Below are 25,310 nucleotides of genomic sequence, written 5' to 3'. Positions count from 1 at the left end.
TCTGTGGCTCTGGATATGAATGCTTCTATTACTCACCAGATACAACTGCTGCAATTCAGGAAAATGCCTCTCTCTTCCAAGGCTGGGAAAGTCCCAACTTGTGTCCAGAGGTCTCTCATGGCCAGTTACCTTGGGATTAGGAGAGATCCAAGCCACAAAGTCCCTCCACTGATGCCTTCCACTGTCCAATCAACATTTGAATGAGTGTATTCACATGTGTCGAGCTGATTGTAAAGCTGAGGCTCTTCATATTGTTTTGTTTTATGGAAAAGGAAACCAAAAACTTCCTGTATCAGTATGTTCAGTGTGGGTAGGCTTGCGAGACAGAAAATGGGGAGATTTAGCATTAAAATGTGAAAGCAGTACTTTAAAAATTGACTCAGATAAGTATGACCTTATTCAAATATAGGTTATAACTCCCAGGAGCATTCTAGAACTGATTTAACCCCACCCATTTGTTTTGGAGAAGTAACAAAGATCAGAGGTAATTGACAACAGGGCAGTAGTTTTGTTTGTTTGTTTGTGTTTTGTGGTACACGGGCCTCTCACTGTTGCGGCCTCTCCCGTTGTGGAGCACAGGCTCCGGACGCGCAAGCTCAGCGGCCATGGCTCACGGGACCAGCTGCTCCGCGGCATGTGGGATCTTCCCGGACCGGGGCACGAACCCGTGTCCCCTGCATCGGCAGGCAGACTCTCAACCACTGCGCCACCAGGGAAGCCCAGGGCAGTAGTTTTGAAGAACTACCACATGGCTACAGGAAGACCATGAGGACAAAAAGCCCTTCTGTCTCCCAGGCAGCGTGAGTGAGTTTAAAAAGTGAAAGGGGGCCTGGTCTGCAAAGGCATCAACATTGGCGCTTCTGCTTGCACCACAGAAAGCGTGAGGGTGTTCTGGGCTCTGTCCCGGCTTTGCTGCCACTAACTTGCTTTGCCATTTTACACTCATCCTGTTATTCCCCTGGACCTCGTAACTGCTCATCGGACACCTTTATTATGAGGGTACTGTGCCAGAAAAACTGCAAGGTATCTTCTCAAATTTGAGGGTTTAGTCTCCACAGTTCTTAGACTGAGTCAAGCAACACAAGGAAAGACGATGGTTACATACACGTTTCTTTTCTTTTCCTTTCTTTTCTTTATTTCCACCAGAGACACTTCTGGTTGTAGAATCAGGGGAAGGTAGTCTAGGAAACACTTAATGAATCTTCCTGGTCTTCTGATCCTTTTCTGTTAGTCTTCAGAAGTACTGGGGTGTGCTTTCCTGGGCCTGCTTTTTCTCAGAAAGAGACCCCAAGCAATCTGGATGACCTGGTGGAGAACCACACCACTGGTGTAGATTAGGGACCATTCTTTTCAGGCTCTTCCTGAGGCAGGTCTGCACACCTTGCTCAACCAACACAAGCTGCCTCTTTTCCCATTCTACCCCACTTCCTTGTGCCCCACACTAACCTTCATTCTTCTCCTGAGGAAAGCTCCTTCCCATCTTAAAATCTCCAACCGATGGGATTGCATCTGTCAGGAATGCTCCTTCTCACTCTTCTTCACCCAGGAATGTCCTACTCACCACTAAGCCTTGACTTCCTTAGGGAAGCTAATATCACTTCTTTAGGGAAGCTTTCCATAGCCCTCTGTCCTGATTACCGTCCTAGGTTCGGGACTCTGTGGCATACTCTTTATTTCCTTCCAAGTGCTTATTGCAGATTTAATGATATAGTTTTGTGTGTAGGTATATGTGTGTGATCCTTTATTTATCGCTTTCCATCCCTTCACTTTCAGCTTATGTGTGTTCTTAAAGTGAGTTTCTTGTTGGCAACATATTATTAAAATCTGTTTTTCTTTTAAGAAATGCATTCAGTCACCCTGTGGCTTTTTGATTGGAGAACTATTCCATTTCCATTTAAAGTTCCATTTATTTGATAGGTAGGACTTAGAACTGCCATGTTGCTAACTGTCCACTCTCAAATCTCCTATTCAGTAATGTCCTAGAGTGTTATCCAAAGCAATAAGGCAAAAAAAAAAAAAAAAAAAAGGAGAAAAGAAAAGAAAGGAAGGAAGGGAGAAGAAAGGGAGAGAAAGAAGGAAAGAAAGAAGGAAGGAAGGAAAAAAAGAAAGAAAGAAAGAAAGAGAAAAGAAAGAAAGAAAGGAAAGAAAGAAAAAGAAAGAAAGAAAGAAAAGGTTTACAGATGGGAAAGGGAAAAATAAATCTGTACCTTTTACAGATAACATGATTGTCTATGTAGACAATGCCAAAGAATAGGGGAAAATCTTCTAGAATTAATAAGTGGGTTTAGCAAAGTTACAGAATACAAGTTTAACACACAAAAGACAATGTTTTGAAGTATATAGAAATATATTTCTATACACTAGCAATGTACATGGAAATCAAATATTTTAATAACAATAAATGTGAAATACGTTCAGAAATGAAGTACTTAGAGATAAATTTAACAAAACATATATACAATTTGTAATCTGAAAACTACAAAATGCTGATGAAAGGAATCAAGTAAGAACTAAATAATTGGAGAGTACACATGATATTTATGAATTGGAAGAGTCAACTTAGTAAAGATGTCAACTCTCCCAAAAGTTATCTATAGATTTAACACAAGCCCAATCAAACTCCCAGCAGGATTTTTTGTAGATATAGACATACTAATACTAAAATTTATATGTAAAAGCAGGGAACCTTAGAACATCTACTAAAACAATTTTGCAAAAGAAGATAAAGTTGGAGAAATTATATTGAGATTTTAAGGTTTACTGTAACGCTATAGTAATCAAGGTAGTGTGATATTGGTGAAGAGATAGACACGTAGATTAATGGAACAGAATAAAGAATCCAGAGTAGACTCACACAAATATGGCCAAATAATTTTTTGACGAAGGTGCACAAGCAATTCAGTTGGGAAATGATAGCTTTTTCAACAATTGATGTTGGAACACTTGGGCATTCATATGTAAGATAAATAAATAAGTAAATAAAGAGAACTTTAACCTAAACTTCACACCTTATAAAAAAATCACCTCCAAATAGATCACAGATACAGCTAAAGTTATAAAACTTCTAGAAGAAAACATAGAAAAAAACCTTTATGACTTTGTATTAGGCAAAGCATCCTTAGACATGACACCAAAAGCACTCCCCATATAAAGAAATGTGGATAAACTGGATCTCATCAGCTAAATACTGTTGCTCTGTTAAAGAAGTTGTTAAGAGAGTGAAAACATAAGGTATAGACTAGGAGAAAAATATTTGCAATCACACATCTGCTAAAGGATTTGTATGCAGAATATACGAAAACTCTGGAGACTCAGTAAGAAAATAAAAAACCGAATTACAAAGTTGGCTAAAGAGCAATTACCTGGTAACTCCCAAAGTTCACTGTACTTGAATGACCTTCTCAAACTATTTATTAATGAGTTAGATGAATCCCTGCTTCCTGTGTCCCCCTTCTGCATTGTCTCTTGGTATAAGAAGTCCTTTTACTCATATAGCGTTCTTTTAGATAACCTTCACAAACAGATTCATTCAGATCCCATTTACACACTTACTATGTTTTTCTTCTTCCTTAAAGAATGATTGTGTGCACGTGTACATGCGTACGTGTGTTTAACACTATGGGTCTTCTTTTTTCGCTTGTAAAGTTTTATTCAGAAATCCTTTACACATTATGCAGAGGTGAAAAAAGGTAATGTTCAAAGCTTCCGTGCTGGTTTTGGATCTGTGTGTATAGATGGTCGGCACTCCGGGGGCAAGGTACGGGGCTCTTGGGGTAAAGGGGCCTTCTCAACACCCCTGAAATTGTACCACGTGGGAGGTGTGTCCACTTTTCTGAGAATACCAGACATTTCCCTAGAGCAGAAGGACGTAGCAAAAGGGCACTCTCCATTTTGTTCTGAGAATGTAAGAAATTGTCTCACTTCAAAAGGAAAAGGAGAAATTAACCATTTAAGGAAAGTCTCTGCATCATTGATTGAAACAAGTACAGCGACAGAACTCTCAGACGTCTGTGTGGAACAAATACCCTCTTGCTGACTCAGTTTTCTTTCTGCCCAGGGAACCGCTGATGCCCCAGCCTCCTTTCAGAGAGGAGGGGCCAGAGGTTTAGGGAGAAATGAGTCAGCGAGGTAGGGGGCCTCCTTCTTGTCAGCCCAGGGGGCTGGACTCTCACCTGGAAGGCCCTGCTGGTGCCCCAGGAGATGCACTGGGAGCCTATCCTGTGGCTGCTGGGGGAGGGACCACGGAGGGAGGGCAATGGTCCCCACCCAACCCCCAGCCTCTGTGCGAAGGAAATGCGCTCTCTGTGTCCCACCCAGTGTTGCTGCGATGATTAATGAGCCCGCCAGCTCCCGGAATCCTTCCTGAGCTGGCCTGGAGCTTTTCCACAGGGACCGTGGTGAGCATGTCTCAGGCTCCCCTGTCTCTTTTCACTTCCCGTCTGATCATTTTTCCGCCTGCGCCAAGCTGCCTTCTTGTGGATTTGTTGCATTTTCTTTTTCTTTCAAGTTTATGTCTCTTAAATAGATAACCACCAGTCTGTAGAAGACGCGTGGCATCCGTAAACGCATCAGAGCCCCGGGGATGGGGATACAGCTGATTATTATATTGATGGTGACAGTAAAATAACTTGAGATTTAAGCAGTGAATTTCCAAAAAGCTGAAAACACTGTGTATATAATCAGTCATTTACTCCCAAAACAATCCAGGAAGAAAGAGAGCATATTATATTTCCTCCCTTTCTTCCTTCCTTCATCCCTCCCTCCCTTTCTTCCTGCTTTCCTTCTCTCCTACCCCACCTCTTTCCTCCAATAAATGGAACATACTAGGCACCAGGCATTTTGCTGTACACGATACACAATAAAGCGCAAAACATAAAGTATTTTCCGAAGTCACCTGCTGACTCAAGATATACAATTGAAAAGCTTGTGCTTCTGGTTCTATGACATTCATAACTCAGATATTAGACCTTATGAGATGACATGGTCCAGGCAGGGAGGTAGAGGCAACCGGGAGCCTGCTAAACATCCTTTGAACTGAATGAGGCTGGGGAAACCCATCTGCCTGTGCAGCCCAGTGAGTCAGGAATAATGTGAACAGTAAGAGAGTTTGAGGTCAAGATTTTAACAAGTGGGCAGAGCACAGGGAGAGGAAATCTTGGAATCTGCTTCTCAGGCAGGAAGCAGACATCACCTGGGAAGGACTTCCATGGGTTTCCTGCCTTAGCCACCGCCGGGGTCAGGGACAAGGTTCTCATGTCTAGGAGAGGACTTGGAAGACCAAGATAAGGTACTAACTCCAAATCCATTGGAGGACAGGTAGACCATATGAAGTAACCAGCAGAAGCAGGGAGAACTGAGATCAAGGCAGAAAAAGCAAACGTCAATGGCAAGGCCAGTATAGGTGGAGGAGAGAGATCCAACCTGTGGGCTACATGGGGACTGACAACCTTGAACTTCATCTGAGCCCTGTGTTCCTGGAAAGCAGAGACAGATGAGAAATCTTCTCATTTTGGGTTTCAGGAGACAAGGACCACCTGCTCTCCATATTCTGAGACAAGACCCACCTCTACCCTTTCTAAGTGACTATAAGTCCCTGTTTCTTCGCCTCTATGGAACCCTAGGCACCCTTCCTTTTCTTTTAGATGATCCTCATGAATGAACATTCTCCCATAAGAGCATTTTCTTTAGGTGTCTGGTGCATTTTGTCTTTCGCAGGACCGAGATCAAGTTACGGTGAGCCTAAAAACTCAAAGTGGAGAGGAATAACAAGTAGGCCAGCCTACAGCGTGGCTCTGCGGTCTTCAGGTTCTGGGGCTGGTGAGGTCAACATTCTAAGTCCCAGAGCATGGAGACCTGGGCCATTTACTATGTATCCTGCAGCCTTCAGGATTTGCTTAGGAACTGGAGTAAGGCTGAGCATTGTGTAGTGGCTCCAACGTGAGAATACATCAGAGTTACCTAAAACACCCCAAGTTCCTGATTCAGTAGGTCTGAGGAGGGGAGGGGTTTAAGAACTTGCCTTTCTAACAAGTACCCAAGTGACACTGATGTTTCTGGTCCAGAGACCACACCTGGAAAACCACTGGGGTAGTCAATGCTGGTAGAACCATCTGCGAAAACTCAAAGAAGACGAAGATAAAGAAAATGAAGCTAATTCTCAATAAAATGAGAATGCCTTTGACATCCGTTTCAAAGGATTGTCGTAAGGCTCACAGGCATAGATAATGTATGTGCGTATATCTATGTAAATTATCAAAAGCTATACATAAAGTATTTTACATTACCTTCAATATATGGGGTTCTCTTGAATACTTCCATACCACAGTCCTTCATTTTAAAGAATTAAGTAGTAGTTGCCAGTGTAAATCACTGAGTTTAGGGAATGCAAGCTAGGGGAGGAGTCGTTGGCATTTAGGATGAATGAAAGGTGTATTTCATGGTGGAAGAGATGAAGTACTTGATCCTCTCTCAGTTTCTAGGCTACACTGCTAGGGATTAGGAAACTTCTGTGACTGACACTTAGCTATAAATCACCTTGGAGATTCCCAAGTGTATGTGTGAGTCAGTCATTCGTGTTGAATACACTGAGTTTTACATTCACGCAAAACGGCAGCCACTTGTCATTGCCCTCCTTGGAATATTTTACACCCTCAGAGTCCCATAGAGTGCATCCTTGCATTGTACTTCTATTTAAAAAATGCTATTCTGAAGGTGTGGCTGCTGCTATATCCAACCTCAGCGCCTCTTTGCAGCTCCTACTGCTGGTTTTAGCATCTTTAGGGGAAAGGCCCTGCCAACCCCTTTAACTGCTACCTTGTCAGAGGGAGACATTGCCTGTGCCTCTTACATACAATTGCTTGAGAAACTGGCTCTTCTTTCCTTCTTCCCACCTCCCTACGCTCCTAAGTATAAATCACCAGCCACAGTCACCCCATTTCTTTCTTAGGGCTCAAATGCATTAAGCCTATCAAAAAATGGGAAACAGCCCCAATTCTTAAAAAACCCAAAGGAAAGATAGCCAGTGCTAATTATCTTGAAGTAATGTGAAAGTTATTTTCCCCAATTACCTACTAGGTAGGCTCCAGCCATTCTGCTTTCTTTAAGCCTTTTCCTAAAAGTCTTAACTTTTTCTATAGAGAAGATTCACTGTGGTACAGTAATGGGAATTCCTCCCTCCTTAGCACTGCCTGGGGTAGATCAATCCCACAGTCATGTCTGCCCTCAGTTCTTTCAGAATCAACTCTGGGCAACATGGTCTCATTATCGTAATAGGACAAGGAAAAGAAGGAAGGAACGTTTGACCCAATATTCCTGGCTCTGGTCAAATGGGGATCTTCAACCCCAATAGCTCCAGCATAGAGAAGGGCAGGATAATCTTCTCCACTCTTGGACTGTCGGCACCTCTTTTCTCTCTCGTCTCCGCCATCAAGCACAAAATGTCCTGGGACTTCCCTGGCAGTCCAGTGGTTAAGAGTCCACACTTCAAATGCAGGGGGTGTGGGTTCGATCCCTGGTCAGGGTACTAAGGTCCCACATGCCGTGCGGTGCGGCTAAAAAAAAAAATTTCTTCAGGTGAGAAACAGAGTTATTCGCTTTCTCAAATGTGTCAGGAGGCCTTGTGAACACACGTTTCCTCTGATAAGACCACACTGTTGATACGCTTTTTGCATCGGTGACCTGGGCAGACTACAGATAGGCTCACAGAAATCATCTTTCGGACAACAGCTGGTCCTGAAAGCAAACCCTTGCTTAATTTCACGTCCATGACGTTTACATAAATGTACGGTCTTACACAAATATCAACCTCTTTAGGTCTCAAGTCTCAAACAGAAGTTAAGGGGCTAGGCTACATGATGTTTAAAAAACGTTTCTTTTAGTTCTGCAGAGTTTTCCTGTGAGAATAAAAATGCATGGATTTGAGTTCCAGATCACTGATCCTTGACCCAGCTTTAGTTTGTTTTTATGTGTTCATTTGTTTGTTTAATGACCGTACTCTATAGTTTATAGTACGATATATATAACTGTAGCAGATTGAACAGTATGAAATTTGGCTTTGTAGGTAAAAATGGTTGAATATTTTCTATGGTTCAACCTAATATATTCTAGTAAAGATAATAAAAAGCCACACTTTAAGTGGACTTGAATTTTTTTATTGAATGTTATAGAATCAGGTTTTAAATTGGACATGATCTCTTAAGATCTAAGACATTTTTAGCTCTAACTTAATGTTGAAGAAATCTCTTTGTCAGAAGGAAATTGATATATTTCTTTTTCTTCCTTTCCATTCTTCTTCACTTCTGGGAAATCTAGATCCTCTAGCCTGAGCTGATGGCCTAAAAGATCTTGTAAGCCTAGAAACTCTCAGTCAGTAACTGGCTTACAGGTGCATGGAATCTTGGGTGACTTTTCTTTGGCATGAAAGTTCAACCTATGGAAACATCCATACTTTTCTTTTTTCATAAGTCACACTACATTAGCACAAAAACTCAGGAACTGACCAGAAATTTCAATAGCACTGGGCTCAGCTTTCTCTCTCTAACCATCCATTTCTCCCTTTCCTCATGTCTTCACCAGGATGTACTTGCCCTAGTGGGCTGAGATGCTTCACGGCAGGCCTCCATCCAGCCAGCTCACATCTATCTTAATTTCTTTGGCTTCCTTCCCTTCTGCCAGAAGGATTTGTTTTAAAGGTCTAACAAATGGGGAAAGTGGGGTCCATCATATAGAGTGTGGTGCTAAAAGCACAACAGAACTACCAGAGGATGTAAGGGACCAAAGCCATGTGGGCCCGTGGCTTTGGAGTGCACTCTGTGTTTTTACGGACTCCTGTTGGCTTCATTCTTCAGCTGTAGGAGCTTAAGGATACCTCAGATTGATATATTAATATCTCACCTTTCAAGAGGAACTGTGTGACATCTTTGGAATGTTTCAGCCAGAAATCTCAACTCTCATGCTGCTCAAGTCTGTTCCAAATGGAAAAAAATGGAATTTTGATACTTATCCCCTAATATCGGTTTCTTTTTTGTTCCTGCCACATCCTGTGTACTCTTTAGATTCTGGACTAGTGTTTGTAGGAAGGGTTGATTATAAACGATCATTATTTTCCTAGACAACTAAAAAGAGTTAGTTACTTTGGGGAATTAAATCAGCTGAAATTGTACACAGCAACACAGATCCCCATGCAGAGCTGGGGTACTCACTCAGAAAGAAGGAGGCGTGCCAAGATGGGCTATCACCTGAGAGGCAGTACTCATAGCCTCAGGGCCCCACCTGCTGCCCTAAGTTCTTAACTGGCTTCATACCTCCAGTGTCCAGCCCCATAAAGCCCATAGCTCCTTCCTTGGTTAATCTTCTCCAAGCACCAATGTTTTCTTGTTATTCCACAGCTTAAAGACTTGTCCTTAAAGACCATATCCTGCCCTTCCCTCGTTATGGAGAACGGGTGGCCTTCAGCTTGGACTGGAATACAGTATAGGCCGTCTTTTCCCATGTTAGCATCCAAAGATCAACCATTCCACTCGTCCATCACAAATCTGCAGCACATTCAGCTCCCTGTTTATTTCTTTATTTTTTAAAATTTATTTTATTGATGTATAGTTGATTTTCAAAGTTGTGTTAATTTCTACTGTATAGCAAATTGATTCAGATATATATGTGTGTGTGTATATATATATATATATATATATATATATATAGTTTTTTATATTCTTTTCCATTATGGTTTATCACACTATATAGAATATAATTCCCTGTGCCTTACAGTAGGACCTTGTGGTTTATCCATTCTATATATAATAGTTTGAATTTGTTAATCCCAAACTCCCAATCCATCACTCCCTCACCCTCTTCCCCTTGGCAACCGCAAGTCTGTTCTCTATGTCTGTGAGTCTGTTTCTGTTTTGTAGCTATGTTCATTTGTGTCAAATTTTAGATTCCACATAGAGTGATATCATAGATTTGTCTTTCTCTTTCTGACTTACTTCACTTAGTATGATACTCTCTAGGTCCATCCATGTTGCTGCAAATGGCATTATTTCATTCTTTTTTATGGCTGAGTAATATTCCAGTGTGTGTGTGTGTGTGTGTGTGTGTGTGTGTACCACATCTTCTTTATGCATTCATCTGTTGAGGGACATTTAGGTTGCTTCCATGTCTTGACCATTGTAAATACTGCTTGCAGTGAATTCTGAGGTGCATGTGTCTTTTCAGATTATGGTTTTCTCTGGACTTACGCCCAGGAGTGGGATTGCTGGATCATATGGTAGCTCTATTTTGTGTTTTGTAAGGAACCTCCATACCGTTTTCCACAGTGGCTGTACCAATTTACATTCCCACCAACGGTGTAGGAAGGTTCCCTTTTCATGGAGCTCCCTGTTTAGAGATGAATGTCCACTTCAGGCACAATTCAGAAACTCGACCTCAAAGCATTGCTGCCAAAAATATGGCAGATGGTAGACATCGTTTAAGGCTTATACCCTTCATCCACTTTTGCAGGTCCTCTACCCACTCGTAAGTTAGGTTAGCAAAAACCAGTGCACGTGTTTGGCTCTCTCAAGAAAGCTTTCCCAGAGAATCAGGACATACGTGCCTTCATTTAAGGAATGCTGCAATATCAGTATTTGAAGAAAGGACTTGTGAATCCCATGAAAGTACAGCTAAAGATAGCATTCCTGTTTCCTCCACATGTGTTATGTGGCAAGTATAACGGACAACTCTCGGGCCAGCACTTTTTTTTTTTTTTTTTTTTTTTGGTATTAGGAGTGTTGCTGACTCCAGTTTGGCTGCCCCCCGCCCCGCCTTCCTTTTTTAAAAAACTCATTTATTCCTCACCTTAGTTACTTGGGTGTATTTCAAATAATATTGTAAACCATCCTCAATTCTTTTTGAAAAAATGGTAGGTTACCAGTAAATACCCGAGTCTGACCTTCAGTTGGACACCAAGAGACAGAAGAGTCAGGTCTCCAATGTCAAAAAAATGCTCCACGTAGCACCGATCAGAGCTGATGCCTCCTTGACCACATCACAGCCTCGGATGCTCTGAGCCTCCTCGCAGAATCCTTAGTTGCCCATCCTATTTTCTCATGGGTCCCATACTGCCCCACATTCTTTGCTTGCTTTGGCCCCTGTGGGTAACTTCATTTTCAATTCAGGTGCTTTCTGAATCCCTCCTCAACCTGACTTCTAAGGTTCAGTCATTTGAACTATTTAAACTAGGCTGCATAGGAAGGAACTTCTCTTATTGCAGCATTTTTCAAATTTCAGTCAATTGCATCCTGCTTCACATCTGTATCCTTATTTTGCTTAGTATCTTTTCTTAAATTCCCTCCCTGTATTTCCGATTGGACCTGAAATACAGAGTCGAGTTCATCATTATTTTTGGTTCTTGACAGACTCTTATCATCGACACAATCAAGGCTTACATTTCCTTATTTTGTTAATTACTTAGTTACTTCGAATATGTAATAAGTGTCTGTAAACCACCACCCCAAACAAAAGCCAAGATGTTGACAATAAATCCAGCCGTATGATCCCCTTCCACAACCTATCTCCTGACCATTGCCCCCCTAAAGGCATCTTGAATCTTGTATTCATTGTTCAGTTGCTTCCTTTTGTACATGGTCTCATTTCATCAATACGTACATCTAAAATGTGCATTTTTAAATTTTAATTGTTTTTAACCTTAAAAGAAGACTCTAATAGCATGTAACCTTTTGAGTCTTGCTTTTTTCACCTTATATGACTTAGATCTATCCATATTGTTCTCAGTGGCTGTAGTTCATTCATTTTGACCATTAATATAATATTCTGTTATATGAATTCACCACCATTTATTTTATTCATCTACTTTCCTGCCATTGGGTATTTGGGTGAGTTCCATGATTTTGCTGTTGTTAAGAGGGCTGCTGTGAACCTTCTTCTGCGTATCTCCTGCATTCAAGGGCTAAAATGTATCTTGGATATGGATACACAGGTGGGATGGTGGCTTATTAGAGCAGGCAAATGTTCCATTTAAGGAGGCAATGCCAAACTGTTTTCCAGAGCAGCCACACCAATTTTTCTGCCACCAATCACTACAGGTAGCTCTGAATTCACACCCTGCTCAGTACTTGTGAGTGTCAGACTTCTGAGTTTATACCAACAGGATAGGTGACAAGTCTCACTTAAACATTTTTTAAAGGGAAATTTTATATTTTTAACCATAAGTAGAAAATTCATATCACTTGTTATAAATAGGAAACCATGAAAATAAATAAATAAAACAAAACCAAAATCATCTTCAAGATCATCACTAGATACTCCTACCTACTGAAAACAATTAGCCTGAGGTCACCTTTTCCTTTATTAAAAGGGAAAGCTAGCAGGTGTTAGAGAGCATTAACGATTTAACAACAAACTAAGACAGTCTGACTGAAAGAGCATTGAAAAGGAAGTGACTTTCTCATTCTGTGACTTACGGTATTTAACTTTGAATACTCTTAATTCTTAAAATCATCTTCATTGTCACCCACACATTTGCCCTAATTTGGTTCTCTGCCGTATTTCCTTAAATAATCTCTGTGAATCACAGCCAATCCCTGAGTGATCCTGTGAGGTTCTGATGCATTGTTGACAGTGTCAACTTGTAATATGGATCTCTCTGAATAAATTCCTGTTACATTTCATCTCAGCAAACATTTCATTCCTCGGCTGGACCTAAAGAGGACAGCAAAGTCCGTTTAGATTTTACATTCTGCTTCAATAGTTAATAGATTCGTGTTGTACTTGAGGGCTCTTAGTTGGATAGTCTCTTGTCTGTCTGAACTGTTTCTGATCTTTCTGTCTTAGTTTTAACATTTTTGCATCACGTATATTTTGACACTGGAAGCTGCCTCAAGTGTCTTGGATGTGTTATTAAATAAACTATACCATAGAAAAAAGAGCTTCCACTGTGAATGAAAGAATGAATGTGAATGAAAGCAGCGATCAATACTACTTTACATCGTTTTTAAACTATTGTTTATGGTTACCTCATGTCTTTCCACCTAGATTATAAGCTGCTAGAAGACAGGAATTACCTTACGTTAAGTGTATGTGTTCCTTGGTCCGTAGCACAACATTGGATGGTAGGCATCACATAAACACTTGTAAAGGAGTGTGTTTAAGTGGCGTAGCTTCTAAGGTAATGGCAGCAAAGCTGGAAGTGGCAATGATCTCAGAAGGAGGTTGCCAAATTTTGCTTGAAGACTCGAAACTGTAATTCAAGGCTTTATTTAAGTTTAAGGAGATAGTTGTGTAGTGAGAAGAACATATGCTTTGATAGTCAAAGAAACATGGGTTCAGGTTCAATTCGGCCAATGATCAGTTGTGCCAGCTTGGGTACATTACTTAATTTTCCTGGTATGAGTGGTTAATCTATAAAATAGCATTCATGAGTCCTTCCGCATTTGACTAGGTTAAATAAAGGCAAGACATGGGCTACAGAGGAGATGTTTAAATATTGCTAATTTCCCCTCCCCCAACTTCTCTGAAGGAATTGTTTCCTATGTAGATTTGAACTTCAGAGAGAATTTCTGCTCACACCTAATAATAAGCATTCATGTTAGCATCAGTTTGATTATATACAATGGATTCGAGTGCTGAGTTTTCATTGCCTTGATGTATGACATCAGGCAAGCATTGTCTTATGTTGTGATAGGGAAGGACAAATCTGACTCCACTTTAGATTTTTTCCCTTAACTTTATGCTTTGTGCTCTGTTGCCTATGCTTAGTCATGCCGGCTCTGCACCTTTTGTAAAAGAATGTCGCCTATAGCCTGAAATATATAGGATAACCCATTCTCAAGGTTCTGACCTTTAAGGGTCCATTCATATAGAGATAAGAAGTTGGAGAACAGAAAATAACATCTGTGTTTTTGGAGGTTTACAGGAACAGCATGACCTGACCTACCTAGACAGCTGCAAGAACAAAGGATTCTGACACCAAGAAGTCTGCAACAACCAACCTCATCCCTCCCTCACCTTGCCTTTAAAAGTGCTTTGCTGAAACACTTTGGGGACTTCGGGGTTTTGGGGGGCAGAGGGCACAAGCCACCTGTCTCCCTGGTTGGCCCTTCAATAAACCTTTCACTGCTACAGACTCTGATGTTTCAGTTTGTTTGGCCTTACTGTGAGTCGGGCATAAAAACTTGCATTTGGTAGCAAAGTCAGCTATCCTTAAATGACATCTGGGTTATCTGTCATTCTCCTGAGATCAAGCCTTATAAAACAGAATGAGGAAGGCCTTCTAAAATCATGTTGCCTTCCCATGCAATAGAACTGCTACAATACTGTTTTTCTTCATAAAACCAGTCTGTCAGTTTGCTGGGTGACAATTCTGCTTCAGCTCTGAACACTCAATGTTCCTTCACCTCATACATAATCAAGGATAAAAGATATTCAGAATCGTGTGGACACTGCAGCTCTCCCAAAGGATTCTACTGACCCTGAGAATACGTGCTGGAAATGACGGATAACATTTGCGTTCTGTGTGGGATAGGGCCTTGCATACTCCAAGACACCCTGATGAGGAGGCTGGAGAATGTTATTCAGACGAGGCCAGCATCAGATCCTGGGCAAATCAATGGGGGTTCTTGTAAGATATGAATCACGTCCATTATTTGACCCACACTTAAGATTCTGAGTCTGTCAATGAAGTTGGTCAAATTGGCAGAAATGTCTGTTCTGGTCTCTGTGAACAGTGGAGTATAAAATTGCTCTGAGTGGAAAATTCAACTCTAGCAGGAATCACGAGTCTGCAGCCAACACCATCAAGCAAACTGAAAACCAACCAGAATATTAAAAAAACAAATGACCACAAACCATACAAAATGTTCAGGTCCGTGGTATAAAGAAAAATACTCCAAGGACTCCAAAGGTCTGATTTATTAAAGACTTCGGTTCTCGCAAATGCATAAAATTGCACAATGACTCATAGAAAATCCATCCCTCAAGGCATTTTGCACCAGGTAGAAGATATATGAAGAAAAACCCCATTTATATAAGGAGCCCATGATCACTGTGATTTATTAGGCAATTTCCCCACATGCAATACTGTGTGAACACCAGGCCCAGCATGGAACCCTAACCAGAAGAAGAAATCAAGATGAGGCCAGAGGGCCCAGCAAATGTCTGGATTCAAAGGCATGTTTGTGTGCAACTTGGCAGCAATGAGAACAAGTAGGGAGGCTGGAAATCTTAAAGAAAGAAAAACATTTCCTCTTGGGCTCCAGCAACTAGAGAATGAAGGTTTTCCCAGAGACCATTCATTCCCAGCTAGCTCTCTGGTCCTACAAAATATTAGGGCCTCACCACATCTCCACTTTCTTCCAAAGAAGGCAGAGGTGGCCTGATCCGCTGTGGACTGGCTCCCAGGGGCCTTTACTGGAAGTGTCTGTTCCCCTGTGGGCCCCCCTTCCCTGAGGTGTGCTTCCATCGTGCTGGTCCAGAAGATTAAGATTTACACTGAGCTGCACTGAAATATTATGGCTTAGGGATGCAGAGGCAGGGAAGAGGGTGCTAGATGATGATGCTGAAGTCATGTTGGCGGAAAACGAAGTGTGAATTTTACTCTAAAAACGCCTGAAACCACTCCCTCTGTGATCCTGGATGCTACATCTAAAATGGAGCCTGGGGCTTCCCTGGTGGCGCAGTGGTTGAGAATCTGCCTGCCAATGCAGGAGACACGGGTTCGAGCCCTGGTCTGGGAGGATCCCATATGCCACGGAGCAACTAGGCCCGTGAGCCACAACTACTGAGCCTGCGCGTCTGGAGCCTGTGCTCCGCAACAAGAGAGGCCGCCATAGTGAGAGGCCTGCGCACCGCGATGAAGAGCGGCCCCCGCTTGCCACAACTAGAGAAAGCCCTCGCACAGAAACGAAGACCCAACACAGCCAAAAATAAATTAATTAATTAAAATGGAGCCTGTTTGAGATGCTCAAAGTGTATTAAGGAAATTTCATTCAACAAGATGACTAGGAATAAGTCGTGACTTTCTCCAGCTAGTTTCATGGAGTATTGCCACGTGGCATATTTCTGTCTCCAGGCACTCGCAGAATATTTAAATTACATGGCTGGAACTCAACATGAGATGATATTAAAAAGTTTAATGAAAGCTCAAGGTGGGCTTCCATGGTGGCGCAGTGATTAAGAATCCACCTGCCAATGCAGGGGACATGGGTTCGAGCCCTGGTCCGGGAAGATCCCACATGCCGCAGAGCAGCTAAACTCGTGCGCCACAACTACTGAGCCTGAGCTCTAGAGCCCGTGAGCCACAACTACTGAACCCGTGTGCTGCAACTACTGAAGCCTGTGCGCCTAGAGCCTGCGCTCTGCAACAAGAGAAGCCGCCTCAATAAGAAGCCCATGCACTGCAATGAAGGGTAGGCCCCACTCGCTGCAACTAGAGAAAGCCTGTGCACAGCAGTGAAGACCCAACACAGCCCAAAACAAAATAAATAAATAAATTTTAAAAAAAGAAAGAAAAAAGAAAGCTCAAGGCATATGCAGCCTTATTTCAGGCTTGGCAGTTTGAATGTCATGATGGAATTCTGTCTACTATGTTGACTACAGCTGTAGAAGCTGGTGGGCCTCCATGTCTCTTCCTGTACCTCTGGCCTTCTCCTGGGTGTTTTCACTGTAGATGCTCAGAGAATGAATGGCCTTAGTCTCAGGCTCCACTCTGTTTGATTTTTAAACTTGTAACTGCAGGTCAATGAGGCCAGGATCCTTCAGGGTGCGGGGATGGGGGGAAAGGAAAAGAAAACTTGAATGTTTCACTTGGGGTCTTTCCTGTCCTCTCTTTTCTCCAATAAGATTTTTCTGTCTGCAGAGGGTCATCCCCTGATTTCTTGAGTTCCCCTTTTCCCATATTTACCTATTCAGCTCTCCAACTGCCTTAAAAAAGCACAGTCAAGGAAAACAAACAAGCCAACAGTTAACTCATCAAAGTACCTATTTTATTTTATTTTTTTACTATGCATTATTAAGTGAAGCCTAGTTAATTTACAATGTTGTATTAGTTTCAGGTGTACAGCAAAGTGATTCAGTTATACATATATATATATATATATTCTTTATCAGATTCTTTTCCATTATAGATTATTACACGATATTGAGTATAGTTCCCTGTGCTATGCAGTAGGTCCTTGTTGTTTACCTATTATATATATAGTAGTGTGAATATGTTAATCCCAAAGTCCTAATTTATCTCTCCCCACCTCCATCTCCTTTGGTGACCATAAGTCTGTTTACTATGTCTTCATAGCATCTATTTTTCAAAACAACCATTGGAATTCAGGTGCCCGTTCTAATCTCCATTTCACAATTTGCCAACATTTAATTAATCTGTCTGCACCTCTGTTTCCTCATTTACCAAATGAAGATAGTAATAACCAACTCAAAATGTAAATGTAAAACATAGGGCCTGATACATGCAAAGTGCTTAATAAAAGGTTAAAAAAATCATCGTTATTAATATTAACAGCTGCTAAATGATGTTGCTTGATAAATTATTAGCAGTTCAAATTCAGACAGATTTCTTTCAAACAGATGTGTGTAGCTACTGTCTCACATAGCCTTGGACATCCTCAGAAGTATATCTGGAATACTGACATGGAAAAATCCACTAACAACCCTTCCTTGCTGTTTCTCAGTTATTATCCTATGTTCCCTATTCAGATCCTTGCTTATACTTAAAATTGATGCTTTTTTTTTTTTTTTTTTTTTTCGGTACACGGGCCTCTCACTGTTGTGGCCTCTCCCGTTGCGGAGCACAGGCTCCGGACGCGCAGGCTCAGCGGCCACGGCTCACGGGCCTAGCTGGGATCTTCCTGGACCAGGGCACGAACCTGCGTCCCCTGCATTGGCAGGCGGACTCTCAACCACTGCGCCACCAGGGAAGCCCTGATGCATTATTTTTACTTCTCATACTTGCTTAATGTTTTTTTCAGCTCTCTGTCTGTGATAACTATATGCAACATGCTTTTTTTATCTTGCTTCATGAACAGACCAACAGTCATGGTGAAGTCCACATACACTTTGTGTAGCACAGCACACGCTATAAATGCTGTTGATAATCCTGAATGCAGAAGGGTTCATCACATTTTAAAAGCCTTTCTGTGATTTTTTTTTTTGGTGGCTTGTGCCTCACATTGGGCCTTCACATGAGCCTACCTCTCGTTACCAAATCGTTGATTGTCTTCTGCAGCCAATCCTTATCAAACTGTATGGTTTCAAGGGGAAAGTCACAAAAGGAATATGTAAGTTACTCACATATATTGTTCCAGTACATGACCCCAAATTTGAAGGCAACCATCTCTCTTTTCATGCTTTAAATTAACTCAGAACATCCGTTCTAGTGTCAGAAGTGTTGTTAGAATGATGGTGGTAAAATAGTTTTTGACTTATTTGTTGGTCTGGCTACCAGTGTACAAGAGTCACTAGTTCAGGAAAGTTCTTCCCATAAGCCCAAGTGATATAGATATATTACTATCACCCCCAAAGCAAAGATGTCTGATTTTCAATTTATAGACTGATAACAACTTAACAGCAATTATTATAAGTGGACTATATTAGGTCATTGTGTTAATCATCAACGTGCATTTCAGAGCCTTGTGAGGTTCAATTGTCAAAAAGTAATTTATAAAGTTCCATGGTTAAATGTGGAAAATATATCTCAGCTTGAAAATAAAATTATATATTGTGGTTTCAAATGCTGTATTTTAGAGAGATGTACTGAATAATTACTGAAGTTAATTAAGTAACCATGAATATTAAATGCCTTACTTCCCTACTTTTTGAGTGAGACTATAGAGTACAGATGGTACTTGGCATTTGTGGGCATTTATGGGGAAGGGGGGAAACGTGAACTTTAAGTTAAAAAATTCCTGAGGAGTTTCCCCCCACAAATAAATTTCTGATGTCCCATTTTGTTTTACCAATAAAACTTTCAGGGAGTAGCTGATTAATTAGAGGATATGTTTGAGAATATTCCACTCATTTTTTTTTCTGGTAAGACTAAACGATGGAAAAGAAGTATAAAGTATAAGAAACTGATGATTTTATGATCTAATATGAGTGGAATCATGCACAAGTTGTGTGTGTGTGTTTTTTCTTATTTTGGGGCCCATCCTGATTCACTATTAATATGTTTTTAAAAATCAAGGAGGAACTTGTCCAAACCTCAGTTCATAGGAATGGAATTAATATTGCTGTAAAAACAAAGAGTGGGGGGAATAAACTCTGGCACTCTAGCTAACAGGAACCGTTGAAGTCAGCAGCCGTGAGGACCATGTGACTCATTCCGGGAAAGAACTTTCCTCTGATGGGGTTTCAACTGCTCCCATCAGCTATTAGCTCAGCTTTTTAAATTAACCATATTAAGACCCACCAAAATTGCCTAGAAAAAGTCATGTGTTGATGTATTGTCCATGTATTTGAAGATACAAGGATTGTGAGAGATGGACGCTCTGAAGAATGTTTTTTCTTTTTGTAGCATTTCTTGTAAAATTAAAAAAAAAACTGAGTTGGAAAAATAAAGTTTTATGGAAAAATTTCTAAGTCCTGTTCAAATGAAAAACATTACAGGGATTTTTTTTTTTTTCTTACCTCAGTTGGTCTTGTTTTCAAAAAAATATGACACATGCCATTTAAAAACTTCAAGATGGGAGAAGAAAAGTCATATGATTTCAATTAAAATAGGTTCTTTTTGTCTCCCAGAGAGTATTTAAGTATTCCATGGGAGCCTGAGAAATCAGTGAAGTATTATACGTTTTTCAGAAGGGATGTGCTGCATTATCGCACAATTTCTTGCCTGTGGTCTGGTCTCATGCAAATTTCTCAATTTGCTTGGAAGAGGAAGGCTATTTCCTGGTTGAAACAAATTTCTCTTTCACGTATTTTATCAGACTAGGTTTCAGTGATGAACCCTCACATCTCAATGGCTAAAACCACAGTGGTTTATTTCTCATTCACGCTACACAACTACACATCCATCAGGCTCATTTTGGGCACTCGGGGACCCAGTTGCTGAGACTCAAGCCAGGTGGAAAGAACGCTTTGGAAGGTCTTGCCTTAGCAATTAAATACTTAGCTCATAATTGACCCAGTTCAGATATTGGCCAGAACTAGTCACATGATGCCATCCTACCCTAAGGAAGCCAGGAAGTACAATCTTTCCGTGCGTTGGATTTATTTGATTGACTGTATGAACACAACCGTACATATAATGGCACATTAATTACATTAATTACTTGGAGCTTGGCTTCCAATTCTTCCTCCTTGGTAGGAAGGTGTCCATGAATTCTAAAATCACTTGCAATTCATGTAATTTGTTGACCCATCTCTTCCTACCTTGTTTCTTATCAACAGACATCAGTTTAGGTTAAACATATGGACATTTGGTCATCATCAAGCTAGAGGTTGGACATATATTTACCTTAGATTCCTGTATTTTCATAAGGCAGATAATTCACCAATTATCATCCAATTGAGAATTTATTTGTGCTCTTTTTCATTAGCATGAGATTTTAAATTTCTCTATTATGACTCACCAGAGAAATCACTAGTCGGAAATTGTTTCCCCTCCAGGAACTCACAAAATCTGACTCAGCTTTCTGGTTAGAAAGAGAGATGTTTTCAAAAATTAATTTTAATAGCTGTCCATTCAGTGAATACTTTGAAGATAGCGTGAGGATTTTGCAACAATTTTGGAAAGCACTTCGAAATGTACTACTGATAATTTCAAGAGTATGTCTAAATCTATTTTCAGTCTAACATCTAGGATGTGAAGGTATTTGGCAAATGCCTTGAATTCCTAATTTTAAAGATATCAATCATGAAAATTTGAGAAGCTGCTCGGACTAGATACTACTGCTAGGAGAAATATCCTAAAAATAATCAATGAAAGAGTTAAAGAAATGATGAGTTTAGAGATCAAGGACACTGGTCTTGAAGATGTCCTCTTCCCCAAATAAATATTTACTCAGAACTCTAAAAATATTAAAAGGTAAAAGCAGGTCTGCTTTCCTTGACATGGAGCCACTGCAGGTGGTAGGGATGGGGAGGGAGGATTGAGGCTGGGCTATGGTGGAGGCTTTCTCCCCTAACCATCTGGCTTTTTCCTTGCTCCCCTCCACCTCATGATGGCTTTGGGGGCACTTTCAGAAACCTCTAGGGTTCCACAGAGTACGGGTTCAAATTTGCTGATCTATTCCAACTACTTATTTAGCAGATGAGGGCAACCAGGTTCAGAGAGGTCAACCCGTGAACCAAAGGGTGAAAAGTAAATTGACTGAAAAGCCAGGTGTCTACAAGTAAAAGGTTGAGGTTTAGGGGTTTTACAAAATTATTTTACTGACACACTCCAAGCCTGCCTCCTATACTGGCAAGATATGCTAACTATACATGTAACACCTCAATTGGCTTCCATTTGTTATGTCTCTACTTATGTACTGAGTAGGGCAATATATCCTAGGTGCCATGGGATTTAAAAAATAAGTCACATTTCCCACCCCCAAGGAATTTGTTGTCTAGTTGGAAGAGAAAATTCTTTTAATCTATTTTTCTGAATCTAGCATTCATGCATCTAGGCATTCCAGGAGCACTTATTCAATAAATATTTAATGAACATCTGATTTATCAGATATACTCTATGTCAGCTCATATGCCTCTTCTACCTCTTGTATATCTTCTGCCTTGCAACTTGTCCCTTTACCCCTCCTTATTTCTGGTCTCTTCCTTCTTTTCTTTCTCCTCCTTCACCACTACCGTCTAAAATATCAGTGAAAGCTAGTTACAGCTTTGTAGCATAGAAAATAGCCTTTCATTCCACATTGGAAGATAAAAGGATTAAAATGCAAATGAACAGTTGAAAGCACAGGTTATACTTGGGTGACTAGATTTCAGTTAAAGTGCAATTAATCAATCCATCATCAAGGGTAAGTGACTGATAAGAGAGTCTTTCCTGTTTTCATAGGTGTAGAGGGTGGGAAAGGGAGAGGGGGAGTGAAGACAGTAAGAGGCCTTTGGGCAAAGGGAGGGCATGGGGGAGAGGTACCATCAAGAAACAGAGGGGGTCTGGGACTGCCCAAGTTTGATAGTTTTGCCTGGGACTAATAGAAGCATTACCCTGAAGTATCTGTGCAGTGCAGCTGCACCGCAAAGGCAGCTCTACGTGATTTATGAAAGAGCTCACATGATTTATGAAGACTTAAAAAAACATCAGCACACAGCTGACTTTCTATAAAGGAGCTTCTTTCCCCCGGGATTCAAGGAGCTTGGAATTTAATGAGGGAAACGGAATCCACAATGAGAGACGATAAGCAAACTAGATTGTTTCTCACACAGACAGACCAGAATTTATGTATCCTGATACTCTGGCCTTCACAGGCCTCAGCCAAACCCAGCAACGCCTTGTTCTCAAAACACTCTTTGGAACTCTTCCACTCTGCCCATCACCCTGACACCCTTTCTAATATGGATCACCCCTGAGGATTTTCTCAGAACCTTTAGTTGGCCTGGAATGCCGGCCCATCTCCTCTTCGCCCTCCCCCAGGGCTGCCAGTTGAAATCCTATGCAGCCTTCAAAGTTGGAATCCAAATATCACAGAGCATCTCTCTTGCCTCCAAACGTTTCTAGCACTCTGCTCATGTCTCAGTCATACTATGTAATATATTTTACTTTGTTATTGGTAAACATTTTTTCAGGTGTGTTTAAACAACAAGAGAAAGGCAAAACAAAACAACTAAAAACAAAAAAAAAAAGCAAAGATGGGCTTCCCTGGTGGCGCAGTGGTTGGGAGTCCGCCTGCCGATGCAGGGGTCGCGGGTTCGTGCCCCGGTCCGGGAAGATCCCACATGCCGCGGAGCGGCTGGGCCCGTGAGCCATGGCCGCTGAGCCTGCGCGTCCGGAGCCTGTGCTCCGCAACGGGAGAGGCCACAACAGTGGGAGGCCGCGTACCATAAAAAAAAAAAAAAACAAAAAAAACAAAGAAAGGTCATGTTAAGTCTAGGTGGCTTGGCCGTGCATGGCCCTGGTATGATGTATAACAGATAACAAAGGAACCCCCATCTCCTAGTTCACTCCCTTTGTCTGTGTGTAGAGAATGGAAATTGCTCCTGTTTGTTTGCCTGGCAAGTATTCCCATTACCCTGGTCTTTAGCCATCCATAGTCAGTGTGGAGCAGTGAAGGGCAGGGGAATGGCCGTATAGAACAGGACTGGGTTTGGTCCGTTACTTTAGTCCCTTTTCTGGGGATGTGCTGATTCGTCTAGGAGCTGGCAGGTATCTCAAGTCCAGCCAATCAGAGTCTGAGACCTCTTGATGTAAAATTAGATAAGAAGCATTTGGGGCTATGATGTGGGGCAGCTGGAATGGAGTCAGATGGACAAGTAAAGAAGCAGACAGAGGTAGAAAGAGACCTGGGTCCATTACATCCTTGTTCCAATCCCCGAGGTCATGGTTCCTCCAGGTTTTGTTTCTAGATATACCCTAGTACCTTCTTTTTTTTTTTGCTTGTGCTAATTTAAGTTAGCTTTCTAACACTTGCAACCAAATATCTTTGCTAAATTGATCTCAGTTAAAGAGACAGATCTTAAGACCTGAAGGAATAGGGTGAACTTTTTTAAGCCACAATAGAATCACTTAATGAATGGGTGGAGTACTTCTAACAGAACTTTTAAAAAATTGTTTTGATGTCCTGGTCTCCTGACAAATGCCTGTTAGCAATGCCCAAGGGCAAAAAATGAGAGAAAAAAGAGATATAGATATTTGCAAATAGAGTTACAGTGTTCAAAAGGAAAACAGGAAATATCATTGCTGACATGGCCAGCTGCCCAACAAAGATTTCGTTTCCCTTTCCATAGCTTAGAGTGTGGCTGGAAGAGGCTAGAACAGCACCATTTGGTAGAGTCATGTGTCAGGTTGTCATCCATGATGCATGGGTAAAGGTGATAGAAAGTTAAGGGGCAGGTATACCTTCTCCAGTTTCTCTTTCCCTTGGAAGCCCTGGTACATAACAGAGCCATGAGTGATAAAGTCCCTAAACCATGACATGGATGTTATAAGAATCATGAACTACTCTGAGAATGAAATAAACTTTTGTTGCATTGATCCACGGAGATTGTGGAGCTTACCTGTTATGCCAGCCAGCAGAACCCTACTAGTTCAGGGTTTCTCAAGCTCAGTTCAGAGAGCGTACCACTAAGTCTTGGAAAAATGGTGTGCCAAATCTTGTATGTTAAAAAAGGAGGCTAGCACCTAAGAATAAGTTATGTCAGACTAACCTCAGTCCTTATTGAAACAGCTCCTTATTGAAACAAGAGTGGGGTGTATTAGTGCATCTGGTATCTCTGGATGTAAACGGGAAAACTGACGTGACTCTTGATATCCTTGGAAACAAGGTGAATTTGTAAACAACTAACCTAGAGGAGTTACCATCCATTGATTATTAGATTGGTATTTCCTGGGGGAGACACTAGTGGTACACAACAGGACCTGATGCTCTTCTTAACCTGTCATATTCTGTACACATTTTTAGATTTCATCAAAGGTATAAAACATCATCCTTATCCGATTAGAGCCCTTGTGTAAAAGGGACGGGTTACTCTATGTTCAACAACAGAATTAAAAATCTAGATGACGCTTTGGCAAATTTTCCTGTAAATGGACACACAGTAAATACTTTAGGCTTCATGGTCTAAGAGGTAAAATTGAGGATGTTATGTAGGTACTTTGACATAATTTCCATGTGTCATTAAAATATTTTTCTCTTGACGTTTTTCCAATGATTTACAAATATAAAAACAATTCTTAGACGGTGGGCAATAGTAAAACAGGGGGTGGGTCAGATTTGTCCCATAGGCCACTATTGTCAACCCCTGATGTAGAACAAAATATTGGAATGAATATTAAAAGAAGTTACTATAGACTAAAAATAGGACAATGACATTAGACCTAAAATATCAGCCTCACAAGCATAGAATGAGGGAGACAAGGCTTAGGAGTAGATGAGTTTCCCGCATGGACCACATCCCAGAGCAATAGTTGAAGGCCCTGGAGACAGTGCTAGGAGGGACAGAGGACACTAGGTTTGGGATAACTGATGAGCTGCTTCCCGGAAGAGGAACCAACGCCTTTAGCTTAAGGCACAGTGAGTCATCAGGGGCATTCTTCCTGGGCTCTAAGTCTGCCCGATAAGGAGACAAGCCAGGGGATCTGAGCTCCCAGGGCAGGCTGGCCTAGAGGACCCTTAAGCCCTTTCCAATCTCGAGAGTCTGTTTCTCTTCTCTTACAA

General features: G+C 41.2%; 1 long non-coding RNA gene across 1 annotated transcript in view; it reads left to right on the top strand.

Annotated features, from left to right (window-relative positions):
- Positions 1-25,310, top strand: part of LOC149748459 (uncharacterized) — a 165,021-nt gene extending 139,711 nt beyond the window's left edge. The window contains exon 4 of the long non-coding RNA XR_016394395.1: positions 1-25,310. This exon is cut by the window's left edge and continues 16,855 nt beyond it. This is a non-coding gene — a long non-coding RNA (uncharacterized LOC149748459).

The sequence above is a fragment of the Delphinapterus leucas genome, chromosome 9 (assembly GCF_059928025.1).
Source record: "Delphinapterus leucas isolate spDelLeu-1000000601 "Yukka" chromosome 9, BTC_Dleu_Yukka2, whole genome shotgun sequence".
Taxonomy (NCBI): domain Eukaryota; kingdom Metazoa; phylum Chordata; class Mammalia; order Artiodactyla; family Monodontidae; genus Delphinapterus; species Delphinapterus leucas.
This window is presented reverse-complemented; position numbering and strand designations above follow the sequence as displayed.